Source organism: Vicia villosa, linkage group LG5, assembly GCF_029867415.1.
Source record: "Vicia villosa cultivar HV-30 ecotype Madison, WI linkage group LG5, Vvil1.0, whole genome shotgun sequence".
Taxonomy (NCBI): domain Eukaryota; kingdom Viridiplantae; phylum Streptophyta; class Magnoliopsida; order Fabales; family Fabaceae; genus Vicia; species Vicia villosa.
The window spans coordinates 104,342,918-104,358,166 of NC_081184.1; positions in this window are offsets into that span (position 1 = coordinate 104,342,918).

Here is a 15,249-nt window from a genome sequence, read left to right on the forward strand (position 1 = left end):
AGTTTTCAGCTTTACGACAAAGTTAGCTTGTATTGTTTGCTATACATCAAACCAAAGCAACATATAATTATATATTATATAGCCTTTCTTGAAGGTAACAGATCAAACTACTCTCTTCTGATATATATTGACTTGCAAAGGATTTGTTGCAAAATTTATTTTGGGTTACAAAGAGAGGGTCTTTATATAGAGACCAGGGAAACATAAATAGACATAACATTTAATGGTTAACTATTTCCTATGAAAGTTTGTCTGCCCTAGAGAATCTGTCTTTTGGCTTTCCAAGACTGCATTTAAATTTATCCAACAAAACTCCCCCATAAATTAAATGCTCCTTCGGTCAATTAATCCCAGCATTATCTTGCCTCTGTCGAATATCTCCTTCGACAATGGTTTTGTGAAAATATCTGCAGCTTGATCCTTGCTTGCCACATGCTTCAGTTTGACGCTTCCATTTTTCACATGTTCTCGAATGAAATGAAAACGTACGTCGATGTGTTTACTTCTTTCATGATTCACTGGATTCTTCGCCAGTTCGATTGCTGATTTGTTGTCGACTTGCACTATGGTTGCATTTTCCTGCTTCTGCTCTAACTCGCATAACAATCTTCTAAGCCATATAGCATGGCATACACACCATGATGCAGCCACGTATTCTGCTTCACATGTCGACAGTGTTACAATTGGTTGCTTCCTTGAGAGCCATGTGAAAGCAGTGTTTCCCATAAAGAATACATATCCAGATGTACTTTTTCGATCGTCTATATCTCCACACCAATCGCTGTCGGAGTAACCTGTTAGCTTGTAATCTTCTGCTTTTGAGTAAAACATTCCAAGTGACACAGTTCCTTGGATATAACGAAGAATTCTCTTCAAAGCTTTCCAGTGTGCGTGAACTGGTTCTTCCATAAATCGACTCAAGATTCCGACACTTAGAGAAAGATCTGGTCTAGTACATGTGAGATATCGAAGACTTCCGACCAAGCTTCGAAATTTGTTTGCTTCGACACGTTCCCCCCCATCAAATTTTGAAAGCTTGGCTCCTGGCTCCATTGGTGTCGAGATTGGATTGCAACCTTCCATTTTGAACCTCTTCAGAATGTCCTTTGCATATTTTTCTTGGGAGACAAAAATTCCAGTTTCTTCTTGTCGAACTTCCAGACCAAGAAAGAAGCTCATTCGACCTAAGTCCGTCATTTCAAATTCTCGTGTCATGCGACCTTTAAATTCTTCGATCATTTGATCACTGTTGCCCAGGAAAATCAAGTCGTCGACATAGAGTGCAACAAGCAGTATATCTCCTTTATACTTCTTTACATATAGGGCATGTTCATAAGGACATTGTTGGAAACCATTCTTTTTGAAGTAAGTATCAATACGTGTATTCCATGCACGAGGTGCCTGCTTTAATCCATAAAGTGCTTTCTTGAGTCTTAGCACTTTTCCTTCGCTTCCGTCTTTCATGTATCCTGGTGGTTGTTCGACATAGACTTCTTCTTTGAGCACACAATTCAAAAATGCTGATTTGACATCCATTTGAAATATTGGCCATTTGAGCTGAGCAGCTTGAGAAATCAGCAGTCGAATTGTCTCCATTCTTGCAACTGGTGCGAATACTTCGTCATAATCTATTCCTTCCTTCTGCCTGTATCCTTTTGCCACAAGTCGCGCCTTGTACCTTTCGACTTTTCCTTGAGCATTCATCTTTTTCTTAAACACCCACTTCACACTAATGGTTCGACTTCCTTTTGGTAACTCTGCTAGTTCCCAAGTTTTGTTGTGTTCGATAGTTTTAATTTCTTCGTCCATGGCATTCTTCCACTTCTCATCTCTCCATGCTTCTTCGAAACTAATGTTTTCAGAATCTGCCAGTAGACACACAAGATGTACTTCTTCTGTACTATCATACAACTCTTGCAAGCTTCTCATTCTGGGCTGTGAGGATTCGTCTTCACTGTCAGAGTATTCAAACCTTGGCAATTGATTTTGGGTTGTTGGTATACCGACTGAGGGTTCTTCAGTTTCGACTATGTCTTCTGTCGAATTGTTCCAGTCCCACCTACTTGCTTCATTCACTCGAACATCTCTACTTACTACCACCTTTTTGTTTATGGGGTCGAATAACCTGTATCCTTTTGTTTTCTCATCATACCCAATTAATATATATTTCTGACTCTTGTCTTCAAGCTTCGTTCTTCGTTGATCTGGTACATGTGCATAAGCAACACTACCAAATACTTTAAGATGAGATACAGTCGGTTTCTGTCCACTCCACGCTTCTTGCGGTGTTTGATCTCCCAACTTTGAATGCGGACATCTATTTTGAACATAGATTGAACATTGCACAGCTTCTGCCCAAAATTCCTTCGACATGTTCTTACTTTTGAGCATTGAACGAACCATGTCAAGGACTGTTCGGTTTTTCCTTTCAGCAACCCCATTTTGTTGAGGTGAGTATGCTGCAGTTAGAAATCTCCTTATACCCTGCTCCTCGCAATACTTCATGAAGGCTGTCGAAGTATATTCTCCTCCTCTGTCAGAACGGAGTGCTTTGATGTGTCGATCAGTCAATTTTTCAACCATTACCTTGAACCTTTTGAATGCTTCGAATGCTTCAGATTTTTCTCTCAGGAAGTAGACCCAAGTCTTTCTTGAGAAATCATCGATGAAGGAAATGAAATACTTCTTGCCACTAAAGGATTCTGGAGTGATTGGTCCACAGATATCAGTGTGAATTAATTCAAGGATGTGCTTAGCATGATATTCTGCCTTCTTTTGAAAAGAAGTTTTCGTCTGCTTGCCAAAAACACAATTTTCACAAAATTTTCCTTCAAACTCCATGTTAGGCAATCCATGTACCATGTTTCTTCCCGCTAATCTCTTTAACCCAGCATGATGTAAGTGACCAAAACGTAGATGCCACAGAGTTGCTTGGTCTTCAGTGTCGATTTTCAAACATTTTTCTCGAACGCTTCTCAGATTCAGCTTGTACATTCGATTCCTTCCCATCTCAACTTGAGCAATTTGGTGCCCTGATTTATCCTTCAAATGCAGTATTCGATCCTTCATGAATATCGAATATCCCTTCTCCGTAAGTTGCCCCAGACTTAGAATATTTGCTTTTAGATCTGGTACATAATAAACATCTTGTATTTTTCCAGGTACGTCTTCTTTCTGCAAATAACAAATTGTTCCTTTGCCTTCGACCTTTACCTTCGACGCATCTCCAAAAGATACATGACCATCTTCAATTTTCTTTATTTCTTTGAATAGATGTTTGTGACCACACATATGATTACTTGCTCCCGAGTCAAGGTACCATATAGTGTTATCTTCTGTGTTTGTCTCCTTTTGGGTCATTAATAGGAATCCTTCGTTTGATTCTGTTTCTAGTGCGAAATTTGTTGTCTCTTCGACTTTCCTCCTGAATCGACAATCTTTTGCAAGGTGTCCCCCTTTTCCACAATTGTAGCAACTGTATGAGTTGCAATCCTTCGCAAAATGTCCATGTTTATTGCATTTGTAGCATTCAATGTTGGAGTTCGACCTGCCACCTCTATGACCACGTCCTCGATCACGCCAATTTTGTTGACTTGCCTGTCCTCTTTCGAAATTGTTGTTCTGATAGCTTCGACCACCATCTCGACCTCCACGACCACGTCCTCGACCACGCCAGTTTTGAGATAAAAGTGCCCTTTCATCTCTAGTGGATTCCTTTGTCTGTTCTGCATTATTAAGTGTCTCCTCCTTCTTTTGTATTTTGCATTGTTCGTGTGCCTCAAGTGAACCAGCTACTTCTTCGACAGTGATTGTCGCAAGGTCCTTCGACTCCTCTATTGCACATACTATATTTTCGAATTTTTCAGTCAAAGATCTTAAAATCTTTTCGACAACTCGAGCATCGGTCATTGCTTCTCCATTTCGTTTCAGTTGATTTACAACTGTTTGCACACGCGTGATGTAGTCCGACACGGACTCCGTCTCCTTCATCTTCATCCTTTCTAATTCTCCTCGAAGAGTTTGCAAACGAACTTGCTTGACTCTATTTGCTCCTCTGAACGCCGTCTCTAGTGTATCCCACGCTTGCTTCGAAGTAGTTGAACCAGCAATCTTCTCAAAACCAGATTCGTCTACTGCTCTAAACAACATGTATAATGCCGTTTTGTCTTTCGACCGCGTCTCTTTCAACGCCTTGTTCTGGGCTGCTGTATTTCCCGTCGTGGTTTCTGGTTCTTCAAACCCTTCTTCTACAACCTCCCACACATCTAACGATCCAAGCAGCGCTTTCATCTGGATGCTCCAGTTCTCATAGTTTGACTTCGATAGTTGCGGCAATGGCATCTGGTTCATCATGTTTGCCATGTGCTCTGATACCAATTTGAAGGTAACAAATCAAACTACTCTCTTCTGATATATATTGACTTGCAAAGGATTTGTTGCAAAAGTTATTTTGGGTTACAAAGAGAGGGTCTTTATATAGAGACCAGGGAAACATAAATAGACATAACATTTAATGGTTAACTATTTCCTATGAAAGTTTGTCTGCCCTAGAGAATCTGTCTTTTGGCTTTCCAAGATTGCATTTAAATTTATCCAACATTTCTAACCACAAAACAATTAGAGAAAATTTCTTAAATCAACCACACCATGATTATTATTAGTATTATTATTACTATTTTTCTCATAATCAATCTCCTTGTAAGAGTAGAATCAATTAGCAGAAGAGATTTTCCATAAGGGTTTATCTTTGGAACTGCTTCTTCAGCTCACCAGGTACTATTCTTATTATTCAATCACCTTATAATAGTTTAAAGAAGAAATTGAAAGTGAAGTAATGTGTTATGTAAAGAGTAACTACAAAATAAACTATTTTTTGTTGATGTGACCTCAGTTTAGTACTTTCAATGAACATGTTAGTCACAAAAATAGAACCAATCATTGAAACATATTAGTAATATTATAATTCTATACTTTACAGAATGACATAAACTTGATGAAGGATTTGGGAATGGATTCTTACAGATTCTCCATATTATGGCCTAGAATTTTCCCAAGTTACAATATTTTCAAAACATTGTGTAATTTTTGTCTCTCATCAACTATCTCTAGTCTTCTTTAATTTCTCAATACTCAGATAACAACAACAACTCCCTCTGTTCTTTTCTCTCCAAGCTCGGTTCTTACCTTCTCTCAATACCTTTCTAAACTCTATTCTATAAACACAACCCAGCTACTTCTAATCAAACAATAACAATCTAACAATATTCAAATGAAAACATACGGATTCCATCAATACAAGTGAGAAGTAAGAATAGTTACCAACATAACAGATTTGTGTTGCGAAGCTTTTGCGCGGCGATGTCGAATGTAGAATCTGTTAAGTTGTTGCGCATGGTGAAGCTTTGAAGGTTGGATGCTGATGTGCAGCGTTGTTGCTGTGAATCAATTGAGGTTGCATTTCGATTTTGAACGGAGTTGTTTGAGTTGCTGAAGGCGCGTACAAACTCGCGTTGGTGATCGAACTCGCGTTAGATGCTGATGTGCAACGTTGTATTTCGATTTGTATGTTGCAAAGCTGTTCGTGGATTGAATATGCAGGTTTGTCGATATTGCTACGAAGGTGAACCAGGGAGATGAAGTTTCGGCGCAGGGAAGAAGAAGAGAATAGATTTTCGATATTGGGCTGGAATAGGGTTTTCACAAAAAATTGGGCTGACCATTTCCCATCGGATTTTAGAAGGCCCGATGTAAAGGCCATTTTTGTAACATTTCCTATTGAGTTTTATTTAGACCGATGTAAAGGCACATTATGTGTAACATTTATCACATCGGGTATTAATTAGGTCCGATGTAAAATCCCTTATAACAAGATTTTCATTTATTTACAATTCTGCCACCGCCTTTTTTTTCTTCATTTTAATTACAGTACTGCCACTATGTTATATATTTTTTATTTTTTCATATTTTTATATATCATTGGAAATAAATGTCTGATGTAAAATCTTTTGAGAAATATTTTTCACATCATATATTTCGATACCTGATGTAAAATCCTTTAAGCAAATGTCATATTTTTAGTAGTGATTGCTCGAATTTTGATTATCGGTGTTATTTTAAGAAGCGTATTTGAATTTATTAAGTTAAAAGTCGGATTTTAGTCGGCCGGTCGAAGAATAATATTAAGAATAATATTATTTACAAGTCAGAATTTATTATATTGTTGGAATATTAATAAAAATGATATTTTGATTTAATTTGAGTTATATAATTTATTGGACCTAATTAGTTGTGGAGAATAATAAAGAGAAGACTTAAACTCTAAGCCCAATTGGTTTTATATTAGGGTTTTAGAGTTTGGAAAGAGGAGATTGTCATAATGAAGGAAACAATAATAGAGGAGAAAGAGGCAAGCAATGAAGAAGAAGAAGCAGCTTGGAAACTTCCATCCATGGTGCCAAATCAAAGACCCATCAAGTTGTTTCAGATTAAATAAGGTAAGGATGGTTCTCTTCCTATAGTGGGGCCTATGAGCAATTGTATGTTGGGAATTAGGGATTTATGTTATTATCATTGTTGTGTTAGATTATTGCTGGAGATTAGAATCTATGAAATATTGTTTCTGTCACTGTTGTCTGTTCAATGTTATTGTTAAACTTGCCTTTGATATTCTGAGAAATTAATATAGTGGAACATTAATGGTTCAAGACTCTGTGCGCTACGTTATGGAAATAATTAAGAAAACGAGCTAACGGCGTCCAATTGTTCATTGCTAGACAGCCCATTGCCATTGACGGTCGGCAGCCGCACATGCTATTGTTTCTTCGTTCCTTGTTCTTTTGTTTGCTCTTGTTTGGTTCTAGTTTAGTTGTTTGTTCTTATTTTATTCTGTTTTGTTCATGCAATTACTGATGGGTGGTGATACATTATTTGCTTACTGTTACTACATGACATATATAATAGGAATGAAGCATGAGTAGAAATGAATGATAATGGAAATAGTAAGATGTTGGTGATGTAACAGTAGTAACAGCAAAACATTAGAAACAAGATATATTTAAAATAGTATTAATAAGTGGACATGAAACAATATATATATATATATATATATATATATATATATATATATATATATATATATATATATATATATATATATATATATATATATATATTAGAAACAATATAATAGGACTAATAGAATACAAAACAGCCCCGTTTGACCGAAATAGTCGAATTAAGCGGTATATTTAATTGTCCGGAATTTGATGAAAATTTACGTGGTAGCTAAGCTTAATTAGTACATTAACATGGTGGTGATATTTTGTCTAAATTTTGATATTAATCGGTCGATTAAATTAATAGTTGAATTAATTTCAATTAGTCTATTTAATTGGAATAAAATTGAACTTAGATTAACAATTCGGTTTACCGGTAAAGTACAATATCTTGAGTATTTAATCGAATGAATCGAATAACCGGTAAATAATAGAATTGTATCCGAATTAACCGGTTGAGTTGTGTTTTTGGTGACTTAGAAGTATAACCCGAAAACTCATGAAGTCGTGAATATTAAGAATTTAATCGGAAATTAGATAACCGATAGTGACGCGAGATATATCTGATTAATTAGAGAATATTAGGTGAATAATTTTGGTTAGTTGATGGTGGATTAGTGAGTTAAATAAACGATTAATTATAGAGAATTATGAGACTAATTTTACTTGGCTTAATGTGTCGATTTGGTGTGATGATTTTGTTAATATGCGAAGTTATATGATTTGCGATGATGTGTCGAAACATGACGATATTTGTGATGATTGGTAATGCGTGTTGTTGTATATATTTGTGATGATAATTTTGTGACTGAGTGAAGATGAAATATTATGGTGAAGTGAATTACCTCGTATAATGGTAATTGATTGTGATATAGGCTTATGCCTTGTGACGATATGTGATTGTGATGAGTATGCTGTGTTGTCTTGGTTGTCGAGTCACATTGCATATGCATACTTTATGACGGCCTGGATTGGCAAATTAGTGACGAAGGCTTATGCCTTATGCCTCAGATTCGGGCAATTGGTGATGGGGGATGAAGCTCCGATTGGTACCACATGCATATACATGAGTTGTGTCCCATGTGTCTTATGTGATTCATAGTTGTGACGTTTTGTGACTATATCGTGATTGTATTTTGTGACTTGTTAAAAGATGGAAGAATGTGAAGATGTAACTTGATGATTTTATGATTAGTATGATGATATTAATATTTGTGAATGTGATTAACTGAATATGTCTGGTGTGACTTATATGTGATGTTTTGTGTTTAGATGTATATGTGATGTTTTGAGTTTAGATGTTTATGTGATGTTTTATGAATAGATGTATGACTTATATGCTATGAAGTTTTGGGATTGGAATTGTGATTTATACTTGTGATTAATACTTGTGATGTATCATGAATTGGCTTACAAAGTAAATGAATGAGATATATAATTGATGTGAATATGAAGTGTCGTTACTTGTGGTATGATGAAAAGTACGTGAGACTTGTGAGTTGGTGAAAGTATGAAGGGTATGGCGATATTAATACTTGCGATGTGATAACCATATATGCCTGAATCCTAATATACAATTTATCACGCACTCACTTATATGATTTGATATCTCACCCTTTTCTCTTGTTCACCGTTGCCTTTATATTGGTAACGTGCAGGTGTTCGAGTATGAAGATTTAGTTGTTGTTTGTCGAGTCGGTTGTCGCTCTGATATGTAGCACTCGGGGGGATGACTTATGATGTTCATGATATTGTTGTTTATTAATTTATCTTAGCTGAATAATATGTTTTTGACCCTAGGATTGAGAACTATGATTCCACCATGTTCTAATGAAAGCAGTTATTCTGTTTTGAAGAGTATTATATGCTGAGTATTTGTTTAGTTGGTTAAATAAAGTGCTATGTATCCGCTAAATGTGATGAAGTGATTTGTTTTGAAATGAATATGTGACGCCTCATTCGTTTTTGAGAAATTTTGAAACTCTGATTCTTGCATATAACTGCCGGGTAGAAATGGGGTGTTACATAAACGATCCCAAGATCAACAAATATACATACAAACCCCACCATTGGAATGGGTCACAGGGAAGAAGAAGAACAAGCGGAAACTTCTCGTGTTTGTCGGCACAATCGGAGACCACCCGAGCTAAATCGACATGATGAGACACCCAATAGTGGTGATAAAAAGAATGAATCAGAGCTCAACTTTGTCCAAGAAGAGGTGATAAAAAAACCTAAAAAAATCTGATCTGAACTATTTATACAAAACTGATATCGTAGAGCGCGCGACATGCCCTAATTGCACGCGACACACCCTCTCACTTACGTACCAAACGACCTTGAGAGCGCGACGCGCCCTAATAGCGCGCGAAGCGCCCAAGCTTCTGCCTAAATTATTTATTTTTCTCCTATAGCGCGCGACGCGCCCTCTAGCGCGCGACGCGAGTTACACCAGAACAACAACTTTATTTCTTCAAAACGCGTCCGCAGCCGTGTCTTCGACACTTTATTCCTCGAGGCTTCGAAAACGCAAAAATACCTACAAAAAGACAACAAAACTATCAACCGGTACATATTTACATGAAAACGTAATAAAACACAAACGGTACAAATATACACAAAACGGAGAATTATTCAAACGGTGTTAACAAAAAGTATCGATAAGTGCTACTATTTACATACATAAAATAGCTACATTTTGGCACTTAACATTAACATACGTGATTTAAGTTAACGTGCGCAAATTGTAATGTGAAGGAGCAAATTAATGTTCTCAGAACAAGAACAAAACATTGCTAAGTAACAAGAAAGAGGCTTTCTTGTGACTTGACGTTGTTTTGTTCTTTAAATTCTTATGCAGATTGATAGAAGATCAAGTTGAGTTCATTGTATTGTATGTAGATTGTTTGTTTCACTAGTCCTTCACTGAAATTACATTTATTTAAACTAACATAGAAACTTATAATCTGAAAATTAAGTTGTATTTGAAAACCAATTTTTATCAATCAATATTTTCTGAATTGCATCCGTCTCATAATTCATATCACGCTCTTTAACCTTTAGATTGCGATTTAATGACCCGATTCCGCCATTGCATCGATATCTTCTCTTATAGTTTAATTTGAATATCATAAATTTATTTGCCAAGTCTACCTCATCATCGTCACTTATCATCATGATTGTTATTTATATTCAATATCTTATGAGAATGGGTAAGTTATATGAGAATGTGAAAATGAATATGAACCATTAGATTTTAAAATAAATGGTGGAGATTATGTGTCATTGTTTTTTTCTATCTTCTCCATCATTTATTTTAATAATGGAAGAGAGAGAAAAAAAGATTGACACATAATCTCTACCATTTATTTTAAAATCTAATGGTTCAGATTCATTCTCATGTTCTTATATAAAAATGTCATTCTCATATGGTCGTGATTCATTGTTATCATATTTCATAATAACTAAGTGTTCTCACTTGAGTCATCTCCTATATATATATATATATATATATATATATATATATATATATATATATATATATATATATATATATATATATATATATATATATATATATATATATATATATGATAATGACATCTTTATATGAGAATGCGAGAATGAATCTGAACCATTGAATTTTAAAATAAATAGTGGAGATTATGGGGGAATCTTTTTTTCTCTCTCCTACGTATTGAATTAAATGATGTAGGAGAGAGAAAAAAAAGATTCACCCATCTTCACCATTTATTTTAAAATCTAATGGTTCAGATTCATTCTCACATTTTCATATAAAATGACATTCTCATGATATATATATATATATATATATATATATATATATATATATATATATATATATATATATATATATATATATATATATATATATATATATATATATATATATATATAACGGATAACACACTTCCTGACTTATAATCACGGTCTCGCGATCGTGGTGAAAAGCATCAAACATATAATCACCCTTGACCTCATAACGGTTGGTCAGACATTGTAGTATTCTTTTTTCAACCGTTGTGATATGATTTTTTTCGAAATAATGAATTCTTCTTATATTTTGCTATTAAAATAAGATTCTAACCATAAAAAGAGATTCAGATTTCATTCAAAACTTAATAATAATAATAAACTAATTGAGTCTTGTTTTGTTATTTTCCTTTTTCTATCATGAAAGGTTATGCAATAATCAAAATGAGTATATAAAAAAAGAATGTATTTTTATGATTGGTAAATTATTTATTTTACCTTTTTAATAAGTGTGTAAAATGGCAAACACAACAGATTAATATTTTGAAGAGACATTTAATACTAATTTAAAATTTCGGACGAGTTTTTTCAAAACTCTATAATTACTATAAGTCAAATTACGACTCTATTAGTGATATAAAATTAAAAATTAATGTAAGAGCAAGAATTTTATAAATAATAAGGTGGTAAAATCATATTACAATACAAGGCAAAACAAAATATGACTAAAATTATTAAAGTTGTGATTATTTTTCTTTCTCTATTTGTTATTGCAACGAACGGGGATTACAGTAAGCCATTTTTTTTCTTTCAAATTTCTTCATTTACTTTCATACGCCATAAATTATCTTATGTTAGTAATATTAATTTATTTTTTATCTCTTTTATCATTACAGGTTCAATTATTCCATGCAAAAAAAAAAAAGATTGCCCGGAAGATTTGTGCATGTTTGGTTTTATACAAATTTGTAAATCACGTTTTTGTAATTGTGTTAGTGGGATTCCTGCAAGATATTTCAATTATGCAAATTAGGTTAGGATTCCTAAATGCTTGTTAGAATATTCCACGAGCTTTCAATAAGATATTGTGTTAAGTGTTAACATCAAATAATTAAAAAAAATTACAGTTTTTAAAATTTCATGGAACTTTTAGTTCAGAGTTTGTACTTTAAACTAATGTTATAATTTTTTTGGCTTATCACCACCGGTTTAGCCTGGTTCGGAGATCAATTCTAACATCAAGTGAAATACAAATATATTTTTAACAATTGTCTTCTTCTTTCTTAAATTCGTAGACATTTTCACGACTTTCAATTTAAAGATGTCAAATTGTCTATGCTTATTACAAAATCTTTAATACTTCTATGCCTATATTTTATATTGCTATCATAATATTATTATACTTTTGGTTTTTCTCACACACAACTAATTTATATTTTTCTTGGCTTTTTAGTAAACTCATATGCTTTTTTTTTTCTTTTAAAAGATAACAAAAACTAGAATGTTAATGATAATTATTAACTAAAACATAGTTGAAAGTTAGTTATAGTAGAAGTTAGTTATGTTGGAGGTTAATTAGTTAGATAGCTTGTGCTAGAAGTAAAAATTCAATGTAACATGCCATATCTGATAACTCTTTAATACATGTTAGTATAAAAAATTACCGTTAGATAAAAAAGCTATTATCATACAAATCGCAAGTCTGTAAAATTTAACGTCAATCGAAAATCATTTGATATATATGATAATAGTTTTCAATTCAACAGTGATTTTTGTTATACACATATGCATTAATTAAAGAGTTATCAGATGTGTCATGTTACTAAGTCTAACACTTTGATGTCATTTGATCCTAACCCCCCTCTCTCTCTCTCTCTCTATATATATATATATATATATATATATATATATATATATATATATATATATATATATATATATATATATATATATATATATATATATATATATATATATATATATATATATATATATATATATATATATTAATAATGTAACACTAAGCTCATCATTGATAAGAGTAACTTCTCCTCCTCCATTATTTTGGAAAATTTCTTTACCCACCTCCCTATCTTCTTGGTCACCTCTGGCGAAAAACCCAAAATACATTCACTTCGAAAATGCATTTCCGAAATGTTTTTTTTCTTCAAAATTTGTCTTATTTCGGAAATGCACTTCCGAAAACACGAAAAAAAGGTGTTTTCGGAGATGCATTTCCGAAAACACTCCTTTTTTGGGTTTTCGGAGATGCATTTCCGAAAACATTTTTTTTGGTGAGGGGGTGTCTTCGGAGATGCATATCAGAAATATTCCAAGACCAAATTGGTCTTGGAATGTTTCGGATATACACTTCCGAAAGAATTCAATAATTATTAAAAAATTAAAATCATGGTGAATCAATACAATTAATAGGTATAAAATGAAGGTGAATCAAAATTTCCTAAACAATTTTAAAGTTAAAAATTATTTTACTAACTTATATAAATAAAAAAAAATTTTAATTCCATAAGTAAATTTTGAATTATATAGAATTAAATATAAAACTTGTTCATTAAATAAAATCAAGACAAATTTTTTTTTAATTTTTTTAAACTAAATAAAAAATTATAACTAATTTTTAATTATGAATCAGAATAGAAATATATAAATATATAATAATAATTATTCATTTTGTAAGGGAAATATATAAATATATAATATATAAATATATAATAATTAATATATAAATATATAAATATATAATAATTATTATAAATTAAAACACTCATTTTTTTAATTTTTATAATTATTATATAAATATATAAATATATTTATAATTAATATATAATAATTATTATATAAATATATAAATATATAAATATATAAATATATAAATATATAATAATTTTTATAAGTATATAATAATTATTATAATTATTATATAAATATATAAATTAAAACACTCATTTTTTTATTTTTTTTTGTAAATATATAATAATTATTTTAAATATATAAATATATAGATAAAAAATTATAACTCATTTTGTAAGTGAAATTATTTTAGTTTTTTTAATTAAAATTATTTTAAATTTTAAAATATGAATTAGAATAGAAATATATAATAATTATTATTCATAACTCATAAATTATATCAAAATATATAATTATTATTATTTATTACTCATAAAATATATCAAATTTATGATATATGAATTAATTAATATCCTAAAATTAATTTTTAGAATTTTTTAGATTTTTTTTTTTGTTTTTTCGGAGATGCATCTCCGAATTAATCAAAATCCCAATTTTTGGAATTTTTTCGGAAATGCACTTCCGAAGTCTGGAAAAATTTAGAAAAAAAATATTTCGGAAATGCATTTCCGAAGCAGGGGTAAAGTGGAGTTTTCGCTGGGGATGACCCCCATAGGGAGGTGGGTAAAGAAAAAAATCTTATTTTGTGTTTATCAAGGTTTGTTAAAATCATGGTTTAAGTCTTAAACTCTATATATTTAGAGTTATAGTTCAATATTTCATGTTGAATTGAAAGTAGAATTTTTTTAATGTAAAATCGTATTCTAGAACAATTTTAAATGATTTAAATCACATTAAAATCTGTGAAATTGTGTAAAATTGTTGAATTTTACTCGACATAATTTTACATCTTTTGTCAAATTTTAAAAATCAAATTTTATGTTTTGCCCCATGAAAACTTCTCTGTGAGTTTTTAATTTTTTCCACATTCATATCTTGGTTATAATATTGAAGAATCTTTATCATCTAGAGATTGATTTAATCAAGTCGAATATGAATACCCTAATGAAGATGATTGTAGAAGGATTGAACTTTTGATTAAGTTGAAGATAAAATGAAAACCCTAGTTATTTTTGAACTCGAGAAACTATTGTTTTTTGGATATTAATTTATGTAGTTTGATACAAGCTTGTGAATATTACACTTTATTTTGTTGATATAGTATATTTTTTCTTTATAATTAAGTTATAATTTTAAAATATTATATATATATATATATATATATATATATATATATATATATATATATATATATATATATATATATATATATATATATATATATATGCCGTGTATATAAATTTAATATTTTTTATATATGAGGTAAACTCTATAATTTTACGTTTCAATTTTACCTAGACAAAACGAGCTCAAGGTAAAAACTTGATTTTGACAACCTTGGTGTTCATAGCTATGCATGAATTCCATATTTATAAGATGGTATCATCAATATAAGCACCATTGTTTTTCTTCACTTCTTCGTTTCTCTTGTATTTTTCGCACATCTTTTTCATCCTTCTTTGATGTGCTCACTTTTCAATCCTTTCGCCATGTCTCCGCGCGATAATCAACCTCAAAATTGAGTCTCTAATGGTGATATCGATTCATT